The 22,708-nt window shown below is 39.6% G+C and overlaps 1 protein-coding gene across 1 annotated transcript in view; it reads right to left on the bottom strand.

Annotated features, from left to right (window-relative positions):
- Window positions 1-22,708, bottom strand: part of LOC124150822 (nitric oxide synthase, brain-like) — a 257,074-nt gene that overhangs the window by 128,193 nt on the left and 106,173 nt on the right. Inside the window, exon 2 of the mRNA XM_046522901.2 lies at window positions 17,478-17,845. The gene's annotated coding sequence lies outside the window, so the exon portion shown is untranslated. The remainder of the gene's footprint in view (window positions 1-17,477; window positions 17,846-22,708) is intronic.

Here is a 22,708-nt window from a genome sequence, read left to right on the forward strand (position 1 = left end):
ACAGTTACAGTTCGTAATAGTTTATTGGGTTGTATCGAAACAAATAAATTGTCCCTGAAAAATCTTGGAAAAAATAATTATGATTATTGCAGAAATAGTGTGTGTGTGTTAGTGTCTGTCTGTGCGGTGTATGTGTGTCTCTGTGTGTGTTTCTGTGTCTGTGTCTGTCTATGGTGTGTGTGTGTGTGTGTGTGTATCCGTGTGTGTCTCTGTGTGTCTGTCTGTATGTGTGTCTGTGTCTCTCTGTGTGTGTGTTTCTGTGTGTGTGTGTCTCTGTGTGTGTGTCTCTCTTTCTGTGTGTGTGTGTGTGTGTGTGTGTGTGTGTGTGTGTGTGTGTGTGTGTGTGTGTGTGTGTAATATAACTTTTGAATACACGCTTTACCTTGGCATTCTCCAACGATGCACTATTACTCACGACATACTGCAATATATTTTTATATGGTGTATGTAAGTGGATGTTTCTCAGATATGATACAGAGGCTAGTTACGGTTGACTGAAACAACAACACCAGTGTCACGGATGCGTCTCCTGTTGAAATCAAAGTGAAACTGATCGTGCAAAACGTGCAAAACATCGTTGAATCGCATTTGTCCCCCGTTTAAAACATTCAGACGTAAAAAACACGTGTGCCAGGATGGAAGGCGTGTCACTTTTTGTTCATGTTTTTAAAACACGTTTTTAAACCTACAAATCGATTATGTTTTTGAAACACGTTTCAAATATAATTAGTCTATTACTTAAGTTAGTCCCCACATCTGCATACAGTCAACGCTTAATAGGTAAACCGGAGAACAGGACGCTTAACGCTTACGTCTTGGCCGTCATACTAAGGTTGAGACTTGCTGTTTAACGTCTACGAAAAACATGGTCCTGGGGAAATTCCTACACGAAACAGAAAGCCCAATGGACCTGTGAAAATGAAGAAAAGACCACCGCGTGCTAGGAGTGTCAATATATTATACATTGTAGTGGTGTTCAGCAGGTGGAGAATTCACGACGTTAATTGAACGCTTCCAACAGAAACGACGTCCCAGGGGTACAACAAAAAGGCACAGAAAGATTTTATTAGAATGTTGAAAATTCGGAATGCATGACAGACCCTCTATCAAAATTCAAAATAGAACCGGGAGATCATGAACGTAGCGGTGGTCGTTGCATGGCACGACGACGTTTTGGCCGTGGTCGTGGCGTGTGGGTAAAATCAATCATCATGGGAACTAAGGGAGAGTCAGAACCCTCTGCGTTGGCTTTGTGGTGGCAGTTTACCTGCTACAGTGGCAAATATTTGCTGAAGAAATTTAGGAGTAATGGAAATTAATAATTGTCGTGGTTGTACAAACGCGAAAAGGGCCGATTATGGAATGAAGCTAATTGATTGCGGCGGTGTGGGGCGGCGTTGCCTGGGACGTCGTGCACGACATGACTGCCTGTATTGAAGGCGCCGGCTATTATATGCCGATAAACACACCTCTATTCTCAACACTTGCTAAACCACACATGATAAAAGCTTTGATGACGTCACGGGGCTCTTGACGCTGCGGACAGCGTTGGACGAGCACGTTACGCTCGCGAAAGGTTGTCTCGAGAGAAGGCGAGCCAACAATGAGTGCAAGTGACCCGTAGCTGAAGGGGACAAAGGGAGGTTTCATGTATAATATGTTCTCTTAGACATATCGACCCTGTTCTATGCCTTCATACTTGAAACTGGCTTACGCAAACACGAGAGTGCACATCGACAATAGAAGCTGGTGTCCCGATGGTGTTTTCAGGTCAGACTCGGATCTGCTTGTTGGGCGTCCGGGTCAGCCCCAGTTGTGATATATATACATCGCGTAAATTGGGATTTAATTGCGGATTAGTGGGTTACGATGTGTGTAATGATGTTAGAACTCACACCAGGTCATTATGACATTTCACAAAGTTAAGTATCCGCGCATTGCGTTTACCGTGGCGTTGAAAAGCACGGTCGAGTTCCAGTACTTCTTAAGGCCAGATCAATAATAGTTCGACTTGTCCGGTTTCGAGGTGTTTCAGGATCAGTGTGCGAGGAAGGCCTAAAATGACGCAAGTCGTAGTCGTTTGCTCGTTGTCAACACAGGCCTGAACACAAATTATAACTGGAAAGTATAATGGATTCGAACGAGTGACTGTCGCTCAAAAAGAAACGCAAATCTTCAAAGCGAATTGTTTGATTTTTACATAGATAGATAGATAGATAGATAGATAGATAGATAGATAGATAGAAACGTTTCATAGGGATAATAGCAATGCCATTCTATTCATATTTATTTATTAATAAACATATTATGAGAGTCAAGTTTGTGTATCATGGAAAGATACAAATATCCCTATCTAAAATGGAGTAGTATATTACGATTTGTGATTCTACGTTTCAGGTATAAAACCCAACTCACTCACTCATTCTTTGCCACGATTTCTATATACTTTGAGCCTAAATATTGCCGCTTACTATTATATAATTAATTATGGTGTTTAAAGTCCATTCCCTGCACGCTATTTACGGTACGTCAAATACACCACCAAACTAATAATAAAATAAAACTTCAACTAGACCCCTAATATTCACGAGGGGCGGTCGGGTAGCCCAGTGGTTAAAGCGTTCGCTCGTCACACCGAAGACCCGGGTTCGATTCCCGACATGGGTACAATGTGTAAAACCCATTTGTTGTGTCCCCCGCCGTGATATTCCCAGAATATTGCTAAAAGCGGCGTAAGTCCATACTCACTCACACTAATATCCACGATATGTTTACGAAGATCAATGGAATGTGTGTAGACAAATAATGACATGTCCCATGTGCTAAAATAAAATGTCCCGGATGCTACAACAAGTGTCCATCGACGATGCGCATCCACTTGGCCGTAACACAAGACTGAAATTATTCAAGTCCGACCGAAATAGTTTCATATTAATAGACTTCTTATTTTTTTAGCTTGTGTTTATGCGATATACATATATATCGGACATTTGATTTGTGGGTACGAATAATTGCCTATTAATTGTCTAGTCCTGTAATAGACAGCTGGTAGTATCAAACTGCGATTTCCTGTCTACTAGACATCAAACGGCCCGTAATGTTTACATTCAATCAGCCCCATTGGTCGTTACTGAAACATACATGTTATCAGAGCGTCCGCTTGTCTCTCGTCTCAGGTTGCGTTGGATATTTACGTTTGTGATTATTGCATCAAAACTGATCGATAAAGAGCATGCTGGTCTATGTCGTCATTGATTATTATTATGGTTTGGTTTGGTTTGTTGTTTTACGCCGCACTCAGCAATATTCCAGCTATATGACGGCGGTCTGTAAATAATGGAGTCTGGACCAGACAATCCAATGATTTACATCATGAACATCGATCCACGCAATTGGCATCGATGACATGCATCAACCAAGTCAGCGAGCCTGACCACCCGATCCCGTTAGTCGCCTTTTACGACAAGCATGGGTTGCTGTAGACTAGTTCTACCCCGGAATCTTCACGGGTCGATTATTATTATGATTGATGTAAAGACGTGAGTGAGTGAGTGAGTTGAGTTTGATGTAAAGACGTGAGTGAGTTGAGTTTTACGCCGCTTTGTCAAAACCGTATTCAAAGGAGCATCTGACGTCATCCGTGTTATATCATTTATGACGATGTTACTCGTTTATGAGTGAGTGAGTTGGGTTTAACGCCTCCTCCGGCGTGTCAGCTTGATGTGGGAGGAAAGCCCGAAGTGATGCAGGTCTCAGATGTATACCACTCTGGTGAAACCACGAGCGCGGGTATGGTGCTGACAAACCTTGGATCATCGGATCCTGATACGCCGAAGGGACGCAACTGCGAACGATTCCCGGGACCTTCAACCTTGCAACCACCAGCGTCCTCTCGGGAAAGAAGAAAGCTGTCATCAAAATGGACAGAATAACTCTAAACGGTAGGATGCAGAATATCCTCTCTTGCTGTGACGGATGCGATCAATGTACATACTGTCACCATGTAGGCTTTACATGTGTCATTGTTATTTGGATTATTAACAAACGTGGGAACATCGAAGTGATCAAACCAAACGGTCTCTCGGCCAGGGTGAAGTTGATCAAAGTAGTATCTTTCCATAATTAATTTTCTTCAATGTCCATTAAAGTATGTTTATCCTTGCGATCGAGAACGTCCTCGTCCGATAATACATTCAGCATGACTCGATCACTGCGATGAATGCGCTGAACGGAGACTCGTACAATCCTATAGGTGTTAAGTGGGACGCTGGAATTACATGCCCCGGCATGTCAAATTGATTTACGGCTTCAATTGAAACACAAATCTATCTATTCTTCAGAATATACTAGTGCACAAGAGTAAGCATACGAATTCTGGATTCTGATGGGAAAATGACGACAATGGGAGAAAGCCATCGTCCTCATCCCGTCTACCATCTGCACTCGTCCACTCAACGTTGTGAGTATAGATCTTGTCTGCGAGAGATGGTTTGTCGTGAACACTCCGCGTCTTCTGTGGTGATGGTATCCCTCATCCATTCAAATCATTTTTTTCTACTGGAGTCAACGTGTGCTTTATTTCTTCGAAGAGAACTCTGAATAAGGATTCCAGATCGAGAAATGGCCGGATTTTGGTAAACATGATGGCGGCCCACACGAAAACATTAGCGTGTTATGATTTTGATCTGGAAGTCTTATTCAGCGTTACATCCGAAGAAATAAAGTATACGCATGGAGAGAAAAGTTATTTAAGAGGAGATTGGTACGTTGATTCAGAAAATATGTTTTGCAGTCAGTTGGAGAGTGTTTTAAAAGTGAGAAGCGGAAGTAAGATGTAAAGCCAATAGCGCATATATTGGCAGACTTTTTCTGACCAGACTATCTGCAGCCCACATTACAGTAAACTACGTTTATAACGAACACGCTTATACCGAACTGACGGATATAACGAACTGTTTTAGGGGACCGTCTATTTGTTGTATCTAGGCTGTATATGTGCTGTAACGAAGTACGGTTATAACGAACTAAAATTGTTTGTCCCTTTCTAGTTCGTTATAACCGTAGTTAAATGGCCTTCTGCGACAAGTATGGATTGCTGGGTACCACGTCAAAGCTCGAATCTCCACGGGGGTCGAAGTATACGTCGGTTCTGGGAAATTGGAAATCGTCGCCCAAAAGCGGATGCATTTTACCAAACTTGAAGCTGAACGTTTCTCGGCTTGTGTTCCTTCAATAACATCAAAGGGTGTGAATTACGTTTATTGATAAACGGCAATGATGTGTAATAACAGAGTCTTGTATCAGAAAGAAAATCACGTCTAAGACACGCCCGAAATAGGAAGCTGTGTTGGCTTGAACCCATTGTTTTCTGGTCCTGGCGAGAAGTTCTGTCTCAAGGAGCTTGTACATTTTATGAATTCTTTTCCAACTTATTTGGAAACCTTTTTCTAGTTACAATTACTGTAAAATGTTTCACGCAATTCTACGGCTGTAAAATAGAACACTCTATAACATGAGCTAGACTTTTTAGAACCGCATTGTCAGAAAACAGAGCACAGTCCCTAGATGGTAGTCCAGGAGTTTTATGACAGTGTATGGAACGTCGTTCTGTCACATTGCTGCCGGCTCGAAGTACTCTGATGACATATTATGGCCCTAACAGGCTGTCGTAGTGAATCTTATCTCATCTGCGGATGGAACAGTGAGTGATATGGAGGATGGAGAAGAGTTGTAAATTCCTCGAATATATAGCCTGTTGAAAGGAACAATTAATTCCCTGCATTCTATTTGGCTGCAGGAGAAGGAATCAACCTGATCAGAGAAAAAGGGAGTGACGTTTTTATGAACACAATAAAGTGTGGTACCTTGTGCTGCAAACGAAATGCAAAAAAACAACTTGATTGAATTATCTGTGAATTATATTCCATTACTGCCAATGCGATAGTCCCTGGAACTACACACAATGCGAAGGCTGTGCTATTGATAAATTGTTGTACTTCAAGAGGTATTCAAATTCAATCAATATGTATTATAATAAGAAGGTAAGGGTTTTGTTTATCATAGACTCTCGATAAATCATATTAGAAAGAATTTTGGGTGCACAAGATAACTCTGTCATCTCACAGAGGAAGAAAATATTAGGTTAAAGAGATACAATTTGTCTCAGTTGAAGCGAATGAAGCATACAATATAAACCTTTCTCATTTGGCAAGAAATTCTTGGGGTATAGAGTAGACACCCTTATCGCATTGCAGAAGCAAATGTTTGGGGTACACACTAGGCATCCTTTATCTCATTGTAGAAGGGAATATTTGGGGTACACTTTAGACATCCTTCATCTCATTGTAGAAGGGGATATTTGGGGTACACACTTGACATTCTTTATCTCATTGTAGAAGGGAATATTTGGGGTACACACTAGACATGCTTTATCTCATTGTAGAAGGGGATATTTGGGGTACACACTTGACATCCTTTATCTCATTGTAGAAGGGAATATTTGGGGTGCACACTAGACATCCTTTATCTCATTGAAGAAGGGAATATTTGGGGAACACTCTAGACATCCTTTATCTCATTGCAGAGGGCAATATTTGGGGTACACGCTAGACATCCTTTATCTCATTGAAGAAGGGAATATTTAGGGTACACTCTAAACATCCTTTATCTCATTGTAGAAGGGAATATTTGTATTACACACTAGACATCCTTTATCTCATTGTAGAAGGGAATATTTGGGGTACACACTAGACATCCTTTATCTCATTGTAGAAGGGAATATTTGGGGTACACACTAGGCATCCTTTATCTCATTGTAGAAGGGAATATTTGGGGTACACACTAGACATCCTTTATCTCATTGTAGAAGGGAATATTTGGGGTACACACTAGACATCCTTTATCTCATTGTATAAGGGAATATTTGGGGTACACACTAGACATCCTTTATCTCATTGTATAAGGGAATATTTGGGGTACACACTAGACATCCTTTATCTCATTGTAGAAGGGAATATTTGGGGTACACTTTAGACATCCTTTATCTCATTGAAGAAGGGAATATTAAGGATACACACTAGACATCCTTTATCTCATTGTAGAAGGGAATATTTGGGGTACACACTAGACATACTTTATCTCATTGTAGAAGGGAATATTTAGGGTACACTCTAAACATCCTTTATCTCATTGTAGAAGGGAATATTTGGGGTACACACTTGATATCCTTTATCTCATTATAGAAGGGAATATTTGGGGTACACACTAGACATCCTTTATCTCATTGAAGAAGGGAATATTAAGGATACACACTAGACATCCTTTATCTCATTGTAGAAGGGAATATTTGGGGTACACACTAGACATCCTTTATCTCATTGAAGAAGGGAATATTAAGGATACACACTAGACATCCTTTATCTCATTGTAGAAGGGAATATTTTGGGTACACTCTAGACATCCTTTATCTCATTGAAGAAGGGAATATTAAGGATACACACTAGACATCCTTTATCTCATTGTAGAAGGGAATATTTGGGGTACACTCTAGACATCCTTTATCTCATTGTAGGAGGGAATATTTGGGGTACACTTTAGACATCCTTTATCTCATTGTAGAAGGGAATATTTAGGGTACACTCTAAACATCCTTTATCTCATTGTAGAAGGGAATATTTGGGGTACACACTTGACATCCTTTATCTCATTATAGAAGGGAATATTTGGGGTACACACTAGACATCCTTTATCTCATTGAAGAAGGGAATATTTGGGGTACACTCTAGACATCCTTTATCTCATTGAAGAAGGGAATATTAAGGATACACACTAGACTCCGATGTAGGGCTGACTGATGGACTGAGTGATGGACTTTTAAGTACACACCTTGACCCTATCATGGCTTCGTCATGCAGTCAGTATTGACTTGTTCCGTTGCACGTGAGTCTGGCAGTGATCGGTCAGAAACACATACACACACACACACGATATAGTCGGGGCTAATTACCTTGAGTCCACACGCGCTGCAATATTAATGAAATACCCCTTCACACGCTTCGATGGCCTCTGTTTACCAACTCTGCAGAAACTACCAACGTTTATTTCCCTCTCTGATTTATTTCTCTTGCTTTAAAGATGTAGGTTCCTTTCGACTCAAAACTAAGAGAAATGTGCTCTCACTGACAGGCTAATACCCTGAAGTGACAAACAAAAGATGTGTCGGCGTTGGGGAGATCTATAGCGGTGGCTGGAACGTGATTACCTCGGTAGTACTACCACAGGCCCCTATCACAGGTGCAGCCGACAACTGTCTGTTGTTCACTCTCGTGAACTAAACTTACATTTTCTCAATCCTTCATCTTCAAGTTATTTATTGCTTCCACACCTTCCACTGAGGGAGTAATAGGCTCAAATTAGGTTTGTGAATGTAGGTCGAAGTATTTCAAACTGGGTTCTGTCTAACGCCACCCCTTCCGCTTTTGGTTTCTGGTATACGAATTTAAATGACAGTGTACGTCCCGATATCCGTGTGAAAAGACTTTATGGAGACATGGGTGGCCCATAATTCCATGTGCAGAGTTGCGTCCCTTAGTGATGCTTTTGATCGTGGGTTCAAGTCACGTATGTTCTCTTTATGAACGTTTGTTTGTCAGCATCAAGCTGTACTTGTGGGTTTTTGTAAATGTCGAAGACCTGTATTACTTTTGGCTATCCTCCTACATGAAATACTGTTCAAAACGGAGTTACATAAACTATTGCTACTGCTACTACTACAACCACAATTACAGCAACTACTACTGCTGCTGCTACAACTACGACTTCTTCTATTACAACTGCTACTACTACTGCTACTACTACTACAAATACTACTGCTGCTATTACTACTACTACTGCTACTACAACAACTACTAATAGTACTGTTACCGACACGGACACTGCTGCTGCTACAACTACTTCTACTACTACTACTGATACGGCTACTACTATTACTACTACTGTAACTACAATTGTTACTACTACTGCTGCTACTACTACCACTACTGTTACTACCACCATTGTTACTACAACAACTGTTAAAACTATTACGACAGCCACTACTATTGTTAATACCACTAATGCTACTACTTATACCACTAATGCGACTACTACTACTGCCACTACTACCACTGCTACTACTACGACTACTTCTACTACTACTTCAACTACTATTTCTAATGCTAGTACTAATACTTCTACTACAACTACTACTACGACCATTATTACTACTTCTACTACTTAAGCTGTCATCTAGTGACAAGCGCCAGATATTTGAAACCTTCTTCATATGTCATAAGACCGCCTCCGTGGTCTAGTGGTAGAGTGTCCAACCGGAGAGCGGAAGGTCCGGGGTTCCATCCCCGGCCGCGTCATACCAAAAGACGTTAAAAGTTGGTACTTGTTGTTACCCTATCTGGCGCTCGGCATTAAGGGACTAAAACAAGGACTGGTCGGCTCGGAGTATACTGTGTCTGAGTGGGGTAATCATGTTAAACTGCGGCATGGTATCTCAGTGAGCTAGCACTATAAATGGGCATCAGTCCGGACTAGTACAAGCAGCCACACAAACCAACACACGTACATGCACGTCGCTATATAAGTGCAATAATCTTGGACGCGACGTTAAACCCAATTTCACCTCACCACCTCATATGTCATCAGGTCTCAGGCACAAATACTTAAAAAGTAAGTAAATAGGCTTTCTGACTATTTCACAGTGATGCTTGAAAACATGCCCACATGTACTCCCCCTGACAAACACTCATAGCTCCATAAAAGAAATTGCACAGTTTTACTTAAACTCTGATAAATGTTTCACGTTAATTATCAACCATGTAATTTATTAACCCCACCTGATTTCCGGAGAATGAATGAAGTGTCGAGTTCCGCTTCCGGCGGAAGTCGCGCGCGCAGCGAGACTGAGATCTGGACTCATACACGTATTCCCTCCACACTGAAATATTAACGCTGCGGTTGTGATGGCTGCATCGCACGGAACTGTCAACACCTTCATCGACGATGACACACATTTCATTACTGACAAGCGAGAAGGGAGGTGTGTCTGCCTTTCTCCCGAAGGATCTGCTTGTAACCATGATTGGATTACAGTTCTGTCCTGAGAATAATCAGCATTTGCCAGTTAATGCCTCTGCCAGGAATAGACAGTGAAACATTAATTTGACTTTTCGGTGTATTGATTGGTAAGCTGGTCGAAAGAAGAAGGTATACACACTGGCGGTTCGTGACCGGCATCTTTACTTTGTAACATACAGACTCAAGTGTTCATTGTATTGCCTGGTATCGAAACACAGCCTGCTGTATCAACTCGCATCTTTGTTTAAGCCTGTGAGTAAATCTATAATAACGTCAGCGAGGCATCGAATTTAGGCCAATTGCTATATAATTGCCATTCTCGTACTACTATTGCTGAAGATCCGGGGTAGAATAGGTCTTCAGCAACCCATGCCTGCCGTTAAAGGCGACTATGCTTGTCGTAAGAGGCGACTACGGGACTGGGTGGTCAGGCTCGCTGACTTGGTTGATGCATGCATCGTATCCCAAATGCTTAGATCGATACTCATGATGTCAATCACTGGATTGTCTGGTCCAGACTCGATTATTTACAGACCGCCGTCATATAGCTGGAATATTGCTGAGTGCAGCGTTAAACAACAAACAAACAACCAACAAACTACTATTGCTATAAAAGTGCAATGATCTTGGACGTGACCTTAAACCTAAATTTATACTCGCTGCTATTGCAGTCGTCCCGTAAATAACATATTCTCCTTGTTAACGAGTTACCTAATCCTCGTCGAGTATTAATTAGTTTAGTAGTTATTTTGCTTCAGCATAAAATACTTGTCATGTGAGTGAGTCAGTGAGTATGGTTATGTGCCTCTTTTAGCAATATTCCAGCATAACCACGACGGGGGACACCAGAAATGGATGGCTCACATTACATCCATGTTGGGAATCGAACCACGGTCTTTGGCGTGACGAGTGAATGGTGAACAACAAGGCTACCCCTTCTATGATGAGAGTTTGGTTGGTTTGTTGTTTAAAGTATTCTGTACTGTCCAATATCGGTTTAAAATATCCCTGCAGATGCCTTGATGACGTGGATCGTTGCTCGTGCTCGTCTCTCCGGCCCAGGTTTATTAATATACAGGCCCACGTGGCAATACAGGAACACTGCTGACTGCGGCGTTAAACAACATGCACATGCTCACTCAAGTCGCAATAAACTAGAGGTTAGTGTGACCTTGACCTTAGGGTCAGTTCGGGGCATGACCTGCAAATGTTAAAGTGTATCTGTTCTTGTGGTGACAATGTTTCTTTGTCCTATTGTCTCGAGGGTAATTATCCCCATGGAGTGAGTGAGTTGGGATTAACGCCGCTTTTAACAGTATTCCAGTTATATCACGGCGTGTCAGCTTAATGTGGGAGGAAAGCCCGAAGTGATGCAGGTCTCAGACGTTTACCACTTCGGTGAAACCCACGAGCACGGGTATGGTGCTGACAAAACCTAGACTCGTAATCGGGGCGTACGAGGATTCGAACCCACAATCATAGGTTTCTGGTGTGCCAAAGGGACACAACTATGCACAGTTGGTACCAGGACAACTTTTCCATGATACATTTACATTGGCAATATCTGTTCTGCATGGAAATAGTTCCACGTGGAACTGATCAACGTTGACACAAGCGCCTGGCGTCCGGGCGTCATGGCGTCATGGCGTCATGGCGTAAGTATCACAGCGATTCGTCAGTGCAGTTTGTTTAATGTGTTGCTTCCATTTTATTTGAACAAATGAACAAATCTGACGGGCATAACGAAAAATTGGATTTGATCACCAAATATAAAAAAGTCTGAACACAGCCGACGAAACACTGCAAACACAAGGTCCGAAACACAACCATGATATCAGTATCAAATACATCCCCATCGAATAACCATTTCTTGTTTGTTACATTGTAGCCACCATCTGACACGTGTGTATACTTCCATTCAGCCGACAGCTTATAATAACAGTGACTAAGCACTCTCTGTGATTATCTGGGATTCGTATGAATACAAAAGTCTTTCTAGAAGAAGGGAGTTCTTCAGTGTTCATGAGACGACTTTCAGAGCTATGTAATAGTACCCTTTCGCCTTCCTCTTGTTCACACATCACGTCGTTTTAGAAGGGACAAAATTTCAGGAGCTTACAATTATTTTTTTGTCATAGAGATAAAGGTCTGGGAACAATAATATAATTCGAACGATTTCTATTTTTTCTTTCTTCTTGCCTCTGCCATACGGTTTAGAACATGATGCTACAAATCATTACAAATAGCATTTGCACTTAACGTAATTGAATTAAGTAAAACCTAACTTTAACGTTAACAAAGCCTGAAGGAATAAGAAGGCCTACAACGTTAGAACTGATTTGTCCTAGGTGTGGATGATAATAATAGCGACAAATTCTTTCCATAATCATAGATATAAAACGACAACGCCAGAAATTAACCATCCTCAATTGACTGCCGAAACAGGTCCCATTGTGGATAAAAGGCAAAATTGTGATAAAAATGATAGGAATGGTTCTTTGAAAATCAGTGATGACACCAGGTGTTCGCGAAAAGAATAAACATGTCCTGCTCTACCGGTAGCACCCGCCACTCACACAATTTGCATAAATAGTAAGTGTATGTTTCTTGCCTCAGAAATATCTGCTAAAAGCAGAGTCCATTGTACGATTCCAACTATACCATGAGCATGTGTTTAGGAATCACTATCATATATATAGTGATGGTACTAGTAAGTGTTCGCGAAAAGGTGAGCGTACCCTGCCCGACCGGTGGCACACCTCACAAACACATGCAAAGGCAAGTCAATCGTTCATGTTCACCTACAAGAAGAAGGGAACATTTGCTACACGTCAAAATTGTGAATTCAACAAAACAAAAAAGTATCAAAGCGGTTTTCTTCGACAATAGTTTCATGATAGTTTCATGATAGTTTCATGATAGTTTCATGATAGTTTCATTGCAAATCGCACGCCTATCACGTCGTAATTCAACACTTAAGAATAATTCAAAATAGCAAATCCTTTAAAATTATTGAGTGAGAGAGCTGGGTTTCCGCGTTTAGCATCATACCAGGCGCCAGAAATAGGCACACTGTACCATGTAAGGAAACAAACCCGACCCGGCAGCTAACCCGCTGCCCCTCAAAATTATAGCTGAAATACCAAAGCTAATGGCTTTGTTAACGAGTATAGATATACACACACACAAAATAAATAAAACTGTCCATTCTGAACGTCACCTTACTATTAAATCAACCAATGAAAACAGCCGAAAGTGAAACCAACCAATCAAAACCGCCACATTAGCTATATAATCGTTCATAACAGGCAAATTAGCTAACCAGACATCATAACAGGCAAATTAGCTAACCAGACATCATATCAGGCAAATTGGCTAAGCAACCAACCAAATCAGTCAACTTATCAACCAACAAATCAAATGAGGTCCTGTATCAGAATGATCAGCTGAGCATGTTTGGTCGTACTCGGACATTCACGCCAGTACGTTCCATGGTATATATATGACCCACGGGACAAGTACAATTACTTATTTAGATGCTGGTAGTGATAGCAGTCAGAGATCAGTATCCAACATAACTAGAGTCGCATGATGTGATGATCAGGTCAATAATGCCCCATCCATTATATTGAGCTTGGTGTAGCTTCCCTTGTCATGACAGCCCTCATTGTCCAGGAGCGTCTGCCTGGAGGGCGGGAGGTCGGTGGTTCGATCCCGAGTTCCGTCATACCAACATACCAACAAGTATTGTATTCCTGGAGGACAATCTATTGTATTATCCCTGCAGTGTTCTCTAAGTATTGTTTTGCTGCAAGATACACTTTTGTCTTATCCCTGCACTGTTCTCTAAGTATTGTATTCCTGCACAGACATCTATCGTATTATCCCTGAAGTGTCTTCTAAGTATTGTATTCCTGCAAGACAAGCTATTGTATTAACCCTGCAGTGTGATCCGTGTATTGTTTCCCCGAAAGATAATCTATTGTATTATCCCTGCAGTGTCTTCCAAGTATTGTATTCCTGGAGGACAATCTATTGTATTGTCCCTGCAGTGTGTTCCGTGTATGGCTTCCCCGATAGATAATCTATTGTATTATCCCTACAGTGTGCTCCGTGTATTGTTTCCCCGAAAGATAATCTATTGTATAATCCCTGCAGTGTCTTCTAAGTATTGTATTCCTGCAAGACAATATATTGTATCATCCCTGCAGTGTGCTCCGTGTATGGTTTCCCTGAAAGATAATCTATTGTATGATCCCTGCAGTGTCTTCTAAGTATTGTATTCCTGGAGGACAATCTATTGTATTGTCCCTGCAGTGTGTTCCGTGTATGGCTTCCCCGATAGATAATCTATTGTATTATCCCTGCATTTCGATCCGTGTACGGTTTCCCCGAAAGATAATCTATTGTATTATCCCTGCAGTGTGCTTCGTGTATGGTTTCCCTGAAAGACAAATCTATTGTATTATCCCTGCAGTGTGCTCCGTGTACGGTTTCCCCGAAAGATAATCTATTGTATAATCCCTGCAGTGTCTTCTAAGTATTGTATTCCTGCAAGACAATATATTGTATTATCCCTGCAGTGTGCTCCGTGTATGGTTTCCCCGAAAGATAATCTATTGTATTATCCCTGCAGTGTCTTCTAAGTATTGTATTCCTTCAAGACAATATATTGTATTATCCTTGCAGTGTGCTCCGTGTATGGTTTCCCCGAAAGATAATCTATTGTATTATCCCTGCAGTGTCTTCTAAGTATTGTATTCCTTCAAGACAATCTATTGTATTATCCTTGCAGTGTGCTCCGTGTATGGTTTCCCCGAAAGATAATCTATTGTATTATCCCTGCAGTGTCTTCTAAGTATTGTATTCCATCAAGACAATCTATTGTATTATCCTTGCAGTGTGCTCCGTGTATGGTTTCCCCGAAAGATAATCTATTGTATTATCCCTGCAGTGTCTTCTAAGTATTGTATTCCATCAAGACAATCTATTGTATTATCCCTGCAGTGTGCTCCGTGTACGGTTTCCCCGAAAGATAATCTATTGTATTATTCCTGCAGTGTCTTCTAAGTACTATATTCCTTCAAGACAATCTGTCGGATTATCCCTTCATGGGTCTCCGTGTATTGTAACTCCCTGGCCTCTGACGCTACTGGCGCTACATTGCAAGGAGACTCAACATCGACTGAGGTGCCGGCGCCGGTGTAATTGTGTCGGTCTGGCTGTCCCAGGAGGTAACAGTAATTATCACAAGTTGTTTCATTACCGCCCCTTATTAACAATAAAGCAACCTGTGTTTAATTCAATAGTCAACACGTGTCCTACAATGAGTGCTCCCTGCGCACTGGGGCGATGACGAATGACCCATGGCGCTCCTCTCACGAGTGGGCGGTTTGTGGCAAATTGTTCTTGTCAAGCCAGACTTTTCCTATCTATTTTTTTGGTTTACAAATTTGTGGCCCAAGTACTAGTATTCAGGCAGGTAGGTCGAAAAAATATTTACACATCCAATCTCAATATAAGTTTTTAGTTTTAAGATACATTTTAACAGATTTTAAATATGGTATTTTAAAATATTCATTTAAATTGATAGCGACAGTAAATGAGGTTTCCCTTTTACATTTTATTTATTTCTGGTTGGCAAAGGAAAAGAAGTTTTTCATTTTTTTTCAAATTTCAATATTTTGGATTCGTATTAAAAAATCGTAATGCAAGTTTTACAAAATAATGTTTTAAAATACATAGCGGGAACTGTACTGGTATGATGTTGTTAACGCTAGGGGTAGAGGAATTCTGATAAAAGGTATCTACTCGTGTTTTGTGAGCATGTTTCTACATTAGGGAGAGACTTTACTTAATGACGTAATCAGTGTCCTGTGCGCAACTGTGACATTGTCCCTCTGTTATGAGGTTAATCACACGTGATAAATTGATATACGTCATACAGTTGAGTTAAAAGAAATGTAGGTTTAAATGGCTTAAATCTAATTTGCTGGGACTGGCAATTATCCAAGCCGAGCACCCCTTTAACATTAAAGTGAGTGTACTACTCAATGGCCATGTGATAAAAATATTACAGTATCTTCTCGCACAGTCGTCGAACTACGACTGATGGATTAAGTCTTGTTCTTCTATGCATATATACTACTCAATAGAAGTTAAAGAATACCCGATTTTTTCAAATGACATTGCAGATTAACTATAGGCATATGAAAAAATCGGGTGTTATTTTACTTCTTCTGTGTAGTATATTTTCTTATCAGTTTTACATTTCATATGAGATATTGTTCTTTGGTGTTACAGAGTGATATAAACGATTGTATCCATTTTAGATAAATGAATGAGTTAGAATAAAGCTACGTAGAATGTTGCTTGTGTCACGGCGTTTCAGCGTAATGGCGGAGGACCATCCCAGGTTACACGGGTCTTAGACATTTACAACGTCATGTACATTCAAAACGTCATCGCCAGAGATTAATCTCGAATATATGCCGAAACATATACCATAGGGCGTACAGAGCAAAATAATGATGACAGTGATATGAATGGATCACTGACACAGCTTCCGAAACGGTAACTCGGTTTGGGATGACATGCCCCGGATCATAATCGGGCTGAATCTGGGATTCGAACCCAGAGTAGGGTATATCAGAGGAAGGCATCATCATCATCATCATCATCATCATCATCATCATCATCATCATCATATTTATTTATTTATTTATTTATTTATTTATTTATTTATTTATTCATTTATATAGCCCATTTCCAATTCATAAGTGAACAAATATTTTCAGACCTTGATAGATCGTAGTTTTTTTACAACCGTCAATGTGCACTCGCGTTTCATGCTCAGCTCCCTGGGAAGTATAAAACCAAAGCAATTCGTGATGCGCTGGAAGGTTAACGGACACCATATCCTCCTTCCGAGTAGTTTACTGACTGAGAATTATGTATATCAGGGACTGGTTACGGTGTGTACCAAACATCATGCCCTAAAGATATACGCACTGTGAGGACATCGGACACGAGGAAGAATTATTAGACACTCACAGTTATAAAAGCCAGCTAATAATAACCTGAGTGAAAGCCAGTCATAAACACCAGGAGGACTTTAACAGAATATTTAAATCGTATATATAAATATTTATACTTGATGGACAAAAACATCAGTGGCAAAATGTATCGAATCCCTACTCCAGCAACACGTATTTTTACTCCATTCTCATATCATGGATCCATGGAGCCATATATTTCGTTTACAAGGTAATAATACAAGAAACTGTAAAAGAAAGAAAAACGAGAAAAAAAAACATAGACGAAAATATAAAATCAAAACGAACACCTACCTTTCTACTGAGTGTGGCCGCTACATGCTGTACTGGCGTATAGAGCGTTTGTATAATCCGCTATCACAGCGCAATCTCCCTGCAAATTGGCCCGGTCTGCTTGACTAGAACAACTAATTGTTAAAACTTTCCCACGGGGCGCAATCTCTCACGTGATGTTAGTTTTCTTGACAACATTGTGCATGTTTAACTTCACCAGTGTTGAGTAGTGGGCGTGTTAATGCACAGCGAGGTCGATGATGTTGATGTAGGTGGATACCGCATCGTCCACGACGTTGCTACAGCCACCTGAGTTGAATATACACATGCGGCCCATGATGAAGATGTAGGTAGTCCCGGATAGAGAGCTTTCTGAAGACCCGGAGATTCTGAAACAGAAGGGATGGATTGTACCTACATAGTGAATGTCAGAGCGTAGTAAGGCAGATGTAGAATGGGTCTTCAGCAACCCATGCTTGCCGTAAAAAGGCGACTATGCTTGTCGTAAAAATGCGACTAACGGGATCGGGTGGTCAGGCTCGCTGACTTGGTTGATGCATGTCATCGATCTCAATTGCTCATGATGTCAATCACTGGAATGTCTGGTCCAGACTCGATTATTTACTGACCGTCGTCATATAGCTGGAATAATGCTGTGTGCGGCGTTAAACAACAAACAAACAAACAAAGTATGGCATAGTTCAAAAGATTTATACATTCCTATAGAATTACATCAGATATATGCAAATGAGTCCTTTCCTCTCAATCCCTAACATCACGTGGTACATGATATCAATTTGATGAAATATATACAAATTGTGGAATAACTTTAAGAAAAATATGTTTGCGGTTATCGGTGGCGCTGTTCTTGGAAGTTTGACTATCAATGATAATACCATTCGTGAGACAGTAAATGCGGATGGCATATCGAGTTACAAAAATGCCATCTGTGTCATTCCCCAAGTGCTTTTAACATTGATGAAGCAGTAAAAAATCATCGTTTAACAAATTCAGTCGACAAAATATCGATATTTCATGATAAATTGCATTTGAATTAGTGAATCTTTAAAATTTTATTTATCATTTGGAACAAATTCTATTGTGTGATTGTTCCTAATGTTCATTGCCAACTTCGATGTGATTGATTCCAAGATGCCCTCAGAAGAAATGGCATCTTGTGACATGTGAAATTAATTTGTTTGATCGTACGGAAGGAATGACGAACTTGGCATAAATTTTTGGTATGGAGGATGCGTATACATAATTAATAAAGAATATTCACAAATGTCTGAAATATTTATCCGAAATTCCTTTACAAATATCAATATAATATCGCTTGTCAGCTCAAGCTATGCATTGGACATATCGCTTGGGCGAGATCAAGCAATGTCCCCAAGGAGATATGCTTCAATGAAAAATGCATCACAATGCCTTGCAGGCCATTGTGACGTCATCGGTTTCTATGGCGTCACAACTAAATGACAGTCCCAATCTCTCTGCCACTGAATCAGGTAAGCTTCACTCTTTACAGTAAAGACGCTGGGTATTACTCTTTACAAACTGAGAAGGTTAGAAAAGGGATAAATTAGAATCTTATCGTGTCTTTATTATATCACATATATGAAACGAGTGACATTCTCTATATATAAATGTGTGCGTTGCTCAAAAATATGCACCCATCCAAAATATATGAAAGATATCCGTCACATTTGGAGATATTTGAATAACGCAGAAACACAGACACCAGTATCTGATATTCTAAAAAACCCATTTAAATCTCAAAATGATATGCTTTCATCATAACAATATCTAAAGTTTCTTATGAAATGTAAATATATAAATTAATGTTAAAACAGATCCAAAGTGTAAAAAACATCTAAGCCAAATAGCCAAATCATTAATTTTAATTATGTTGAATCATCAACCATCTGCAAATATCAATATTGTTTATTAATATTCCAACCATGAAATATATTACATTCACACACCCACACATCTTAAAAGGCATTGGAGATTAAAAAAATACTAAAAAATCGAATTTAATAACAATCAGTCATTCTGTGAATATATCGCATAAAAATCATTGTGTTTATACAGAAAAGAAATAACTTCTCCTTTGTGGTCTCAGTATGCCCGATACAGGAAAGCTTAAGTAAATTGTGATGCAACAATATTAAAAAGAATATATAAGACAAGTTTCACAATCGACAAACATACATGACATTGTACCTCTATGTCGCAATCCCTGCAATCATGTTTACCGTTTCTTTCAGCCCTCTTCTTTCGAAATATGTAGGAGTATATGGCATGACATGTCTGTCATCATAAATCACGGCTTCACAGAGTACTAACACATTCCAGCAATAATGCTTGTCGTATATTATTCCCACTTGAGAAGAGAACGTCCTGAAAAAATCCTGTGAAGATGCGGGTTAGAATTGGTCTAAGAGGCGACTAACGGGATCGGGTGGTCAGGCTCGCTGAAGTGGCTGATGCATGCCATCGTATCCCAATTGCGTAGATCGTTTCCCATGAAATCAATCACTGGATTATCTGGTCCAAACTCTACAAGTTACAAACCGCGGTCAAAAAAGCTGGAATTTTGCTGAGTGTGGCGTTAAACAACAAACAAACAAAACACATTTTTGGAATAAACACTCTGTGAGTACAAATATCCGTACTCTTGAAACACTGCATGGGAATATTCGTATTAAGACATTCATACGTACTATCTGGTAGTACTAATGTACAACACAGAACACTTCTACCGCGTTTAACGAGCTATGCCTCTATGTAACACATAGATAGATGTTATCTGCAGGTACGTATATACTGGAATTACCTGTAATCCCAGGTGAAACACGTGGGAACAGTCGCTTGCAGAGTAGCACGAACTTCGTCCCGAAATAGGCGTTTAGAGTTTGCGGTTGGAATTCAGCTCAGTTTCTTGTTTTGACTTTTTCAATAAGGGAATTTGATTAATGTGAAAAACGGTAATCGTGTACGTGATCAACCGGCGTTCAAGTATAGCTGGTTGGTCTGGTTCTGGGTCGGGGAATTTCTAATTCTGGGCACGTCTGGGGTGATTTAGACAACGCGAAAAATCAATGTATATCAACTTGAGTTCAACTTGAAGGAAATACATAGCACAAACTGTTTTTATTTATTTAGAAGCATAAGATATCACGTTCAAATAGTCAATGATCTTTATACCTAGAGAACAGAATATTGTTTTCTCTTTTTAACAGTACACATATTCATTCATTCATTCATTCATTCATTCATTCATTCATTCATTCATTCATTCATTCATTTGTTCATTCACTCATTCATTCATTTGTTCATTCATTCATTCATTTTAATTTCGTTCTTAATGACGATAGTAGTATGTGGATGTATTACATATTTTCTATATATATATATTACGTATTTTATATATATATATATATATATATATATATATATATATATATATATATATATATATATATATATATATATATATATATATATATATATCCTTAATACAGATTAATACTTCTGCTTACAGAGAAACTGGCAATTGTCTCTTAAGATAAAGATTAAACCCTCTAATAACCTTAACATTCTTTTGGGACATCAGGGAGGCAAATCTCTGCCTTGATGGACCATGATGAACATAGCGAGGAATTAAACTATCTCTGCTTTTCTCGTAATATAGGGAAACTAGTGCAAAATAATATTCATCTTCTAATTCTAATAAGTCACAATTTTCAAAAAAAAATTAATTCAAGATTTATGAACTGTTTGCTAAACGCTATTTTTGTACTTTTAAACCATAATCATAATGTATTGAAACTATATCTGTTTACTGAACATTTAGCGCATAAAGCCAGACTTTTTAAATACTTCTTTCACGAATAAGCCGACTCTAACAAACTGAATGTGAACAAAATTATATAAATGAAATACATACATTATTTTTATTAAATAATTATTTACTCTCGCTGTCAATATAAATAAATGATTTAAAGCACTATAATTACAACCTGATAGAATCTTAAACACAACCAATTATGACAAATCTCTATTTTTGTTTATCTTCCTAACATTTTGATGAAAATATTTAATATTGAAACTATTCATTTTTTTTCGACCTACCGACCTAAATTTTTGGGCCCAAACCCCGTAAACCAACAGAGAGAACCTATAAGAGCGTGTGTGCAGTACATTTCACTACGTGACCCAAGCCACAGATGTGTACATGCGCATTAGGTGCAGGCGGTGGTTGCATTATAAGGATTAAACATGAATCGCTATACAGTGAGTTCGAGAGCAGCCCCGAGCAGTCATAACCGACGACAATCGCATGAATGCCAACGTACGTACATTGGGGAATGCGTACATCAGTTAAAACCCGTTACTCCAGACTTCGTTAAACAGAACACCCGCATGACGGACAATACGTTATGTGTACCTCTCTCTCTCTCTCTCTCTCTCTCTCTCTCTCTCTCTTTCTCTCTCTCTCTCTCTCTCTCTCTCTCTCTCTCTCTCTCGCTCGCTCGCTCTTTGTCTCTCTCTCCCTCTTTCTCTCTCTATCTCTTTCTGTTCGTCTTTCTATCTCTCTCTCTCTCTCTTTCTCTCCCTCTTACTCTCTCTCTTGCTCTCTCTTTTTCTCTCCTTTCTCTCTCTCCCGCTTTCTCTCTCTCGTTCCCTCATTCTCTCTCTCTCTCTCTCTATATATATATATATAAATATATAAATAATATATAAATATATATTTAAATAAACAATACTACACCCCTGATTCGCTAATCCAGAAATATGTTAATAATAACGAGCTCACCGGATTTTTTGTTATTAATAAGGTTTCGCTGTAAATATATTCCCTACATCGCGTGCAAATTTTTTTTAGAATTTTAATTATTTCAATGCATTGGATCATGTCTACAGTGAAAGGTATACATTGAATATAGGCTACAGAGTTAAATTACTCAGAATAAAATTAATAATTAAATTGTGTGTTTAATTTTGTTGTCAGGTTCTCTTTCCGGCATCATTGATTTGACATTAATCGGACGGCCCTCTGCGTAAACACGGGAGGGGTGGGGGGAATGTCGGCTTACAGTGCAGGTATATATGTAAATCTGAACAATGCAGGTTATATTATAACCCCAGACTAGGATCTGATTCATACAATCGCAATGCAGAAAATCATGTCAGTGCATCATCACCAACGCGACATTCAAGTACAGCGCGAACTGGAAGACATC

The sequence above is a fragment of the Haliotis rufescens genome, unplaced genomic scaffold, assembly GCF_023055435.1.
Source record: "Haliotis rufescens isolate VD_foot unplaced genomic scaffold, xgHalRufe1.0.p SCAF_21, whole genome shotgun sequence".
Lineage (NCBI taxonomy): Eukaryota > Metazoa > Mollusca > Gastropoda > Lepetellida > Haliotidae > Haliotis > Haliotis rufescens.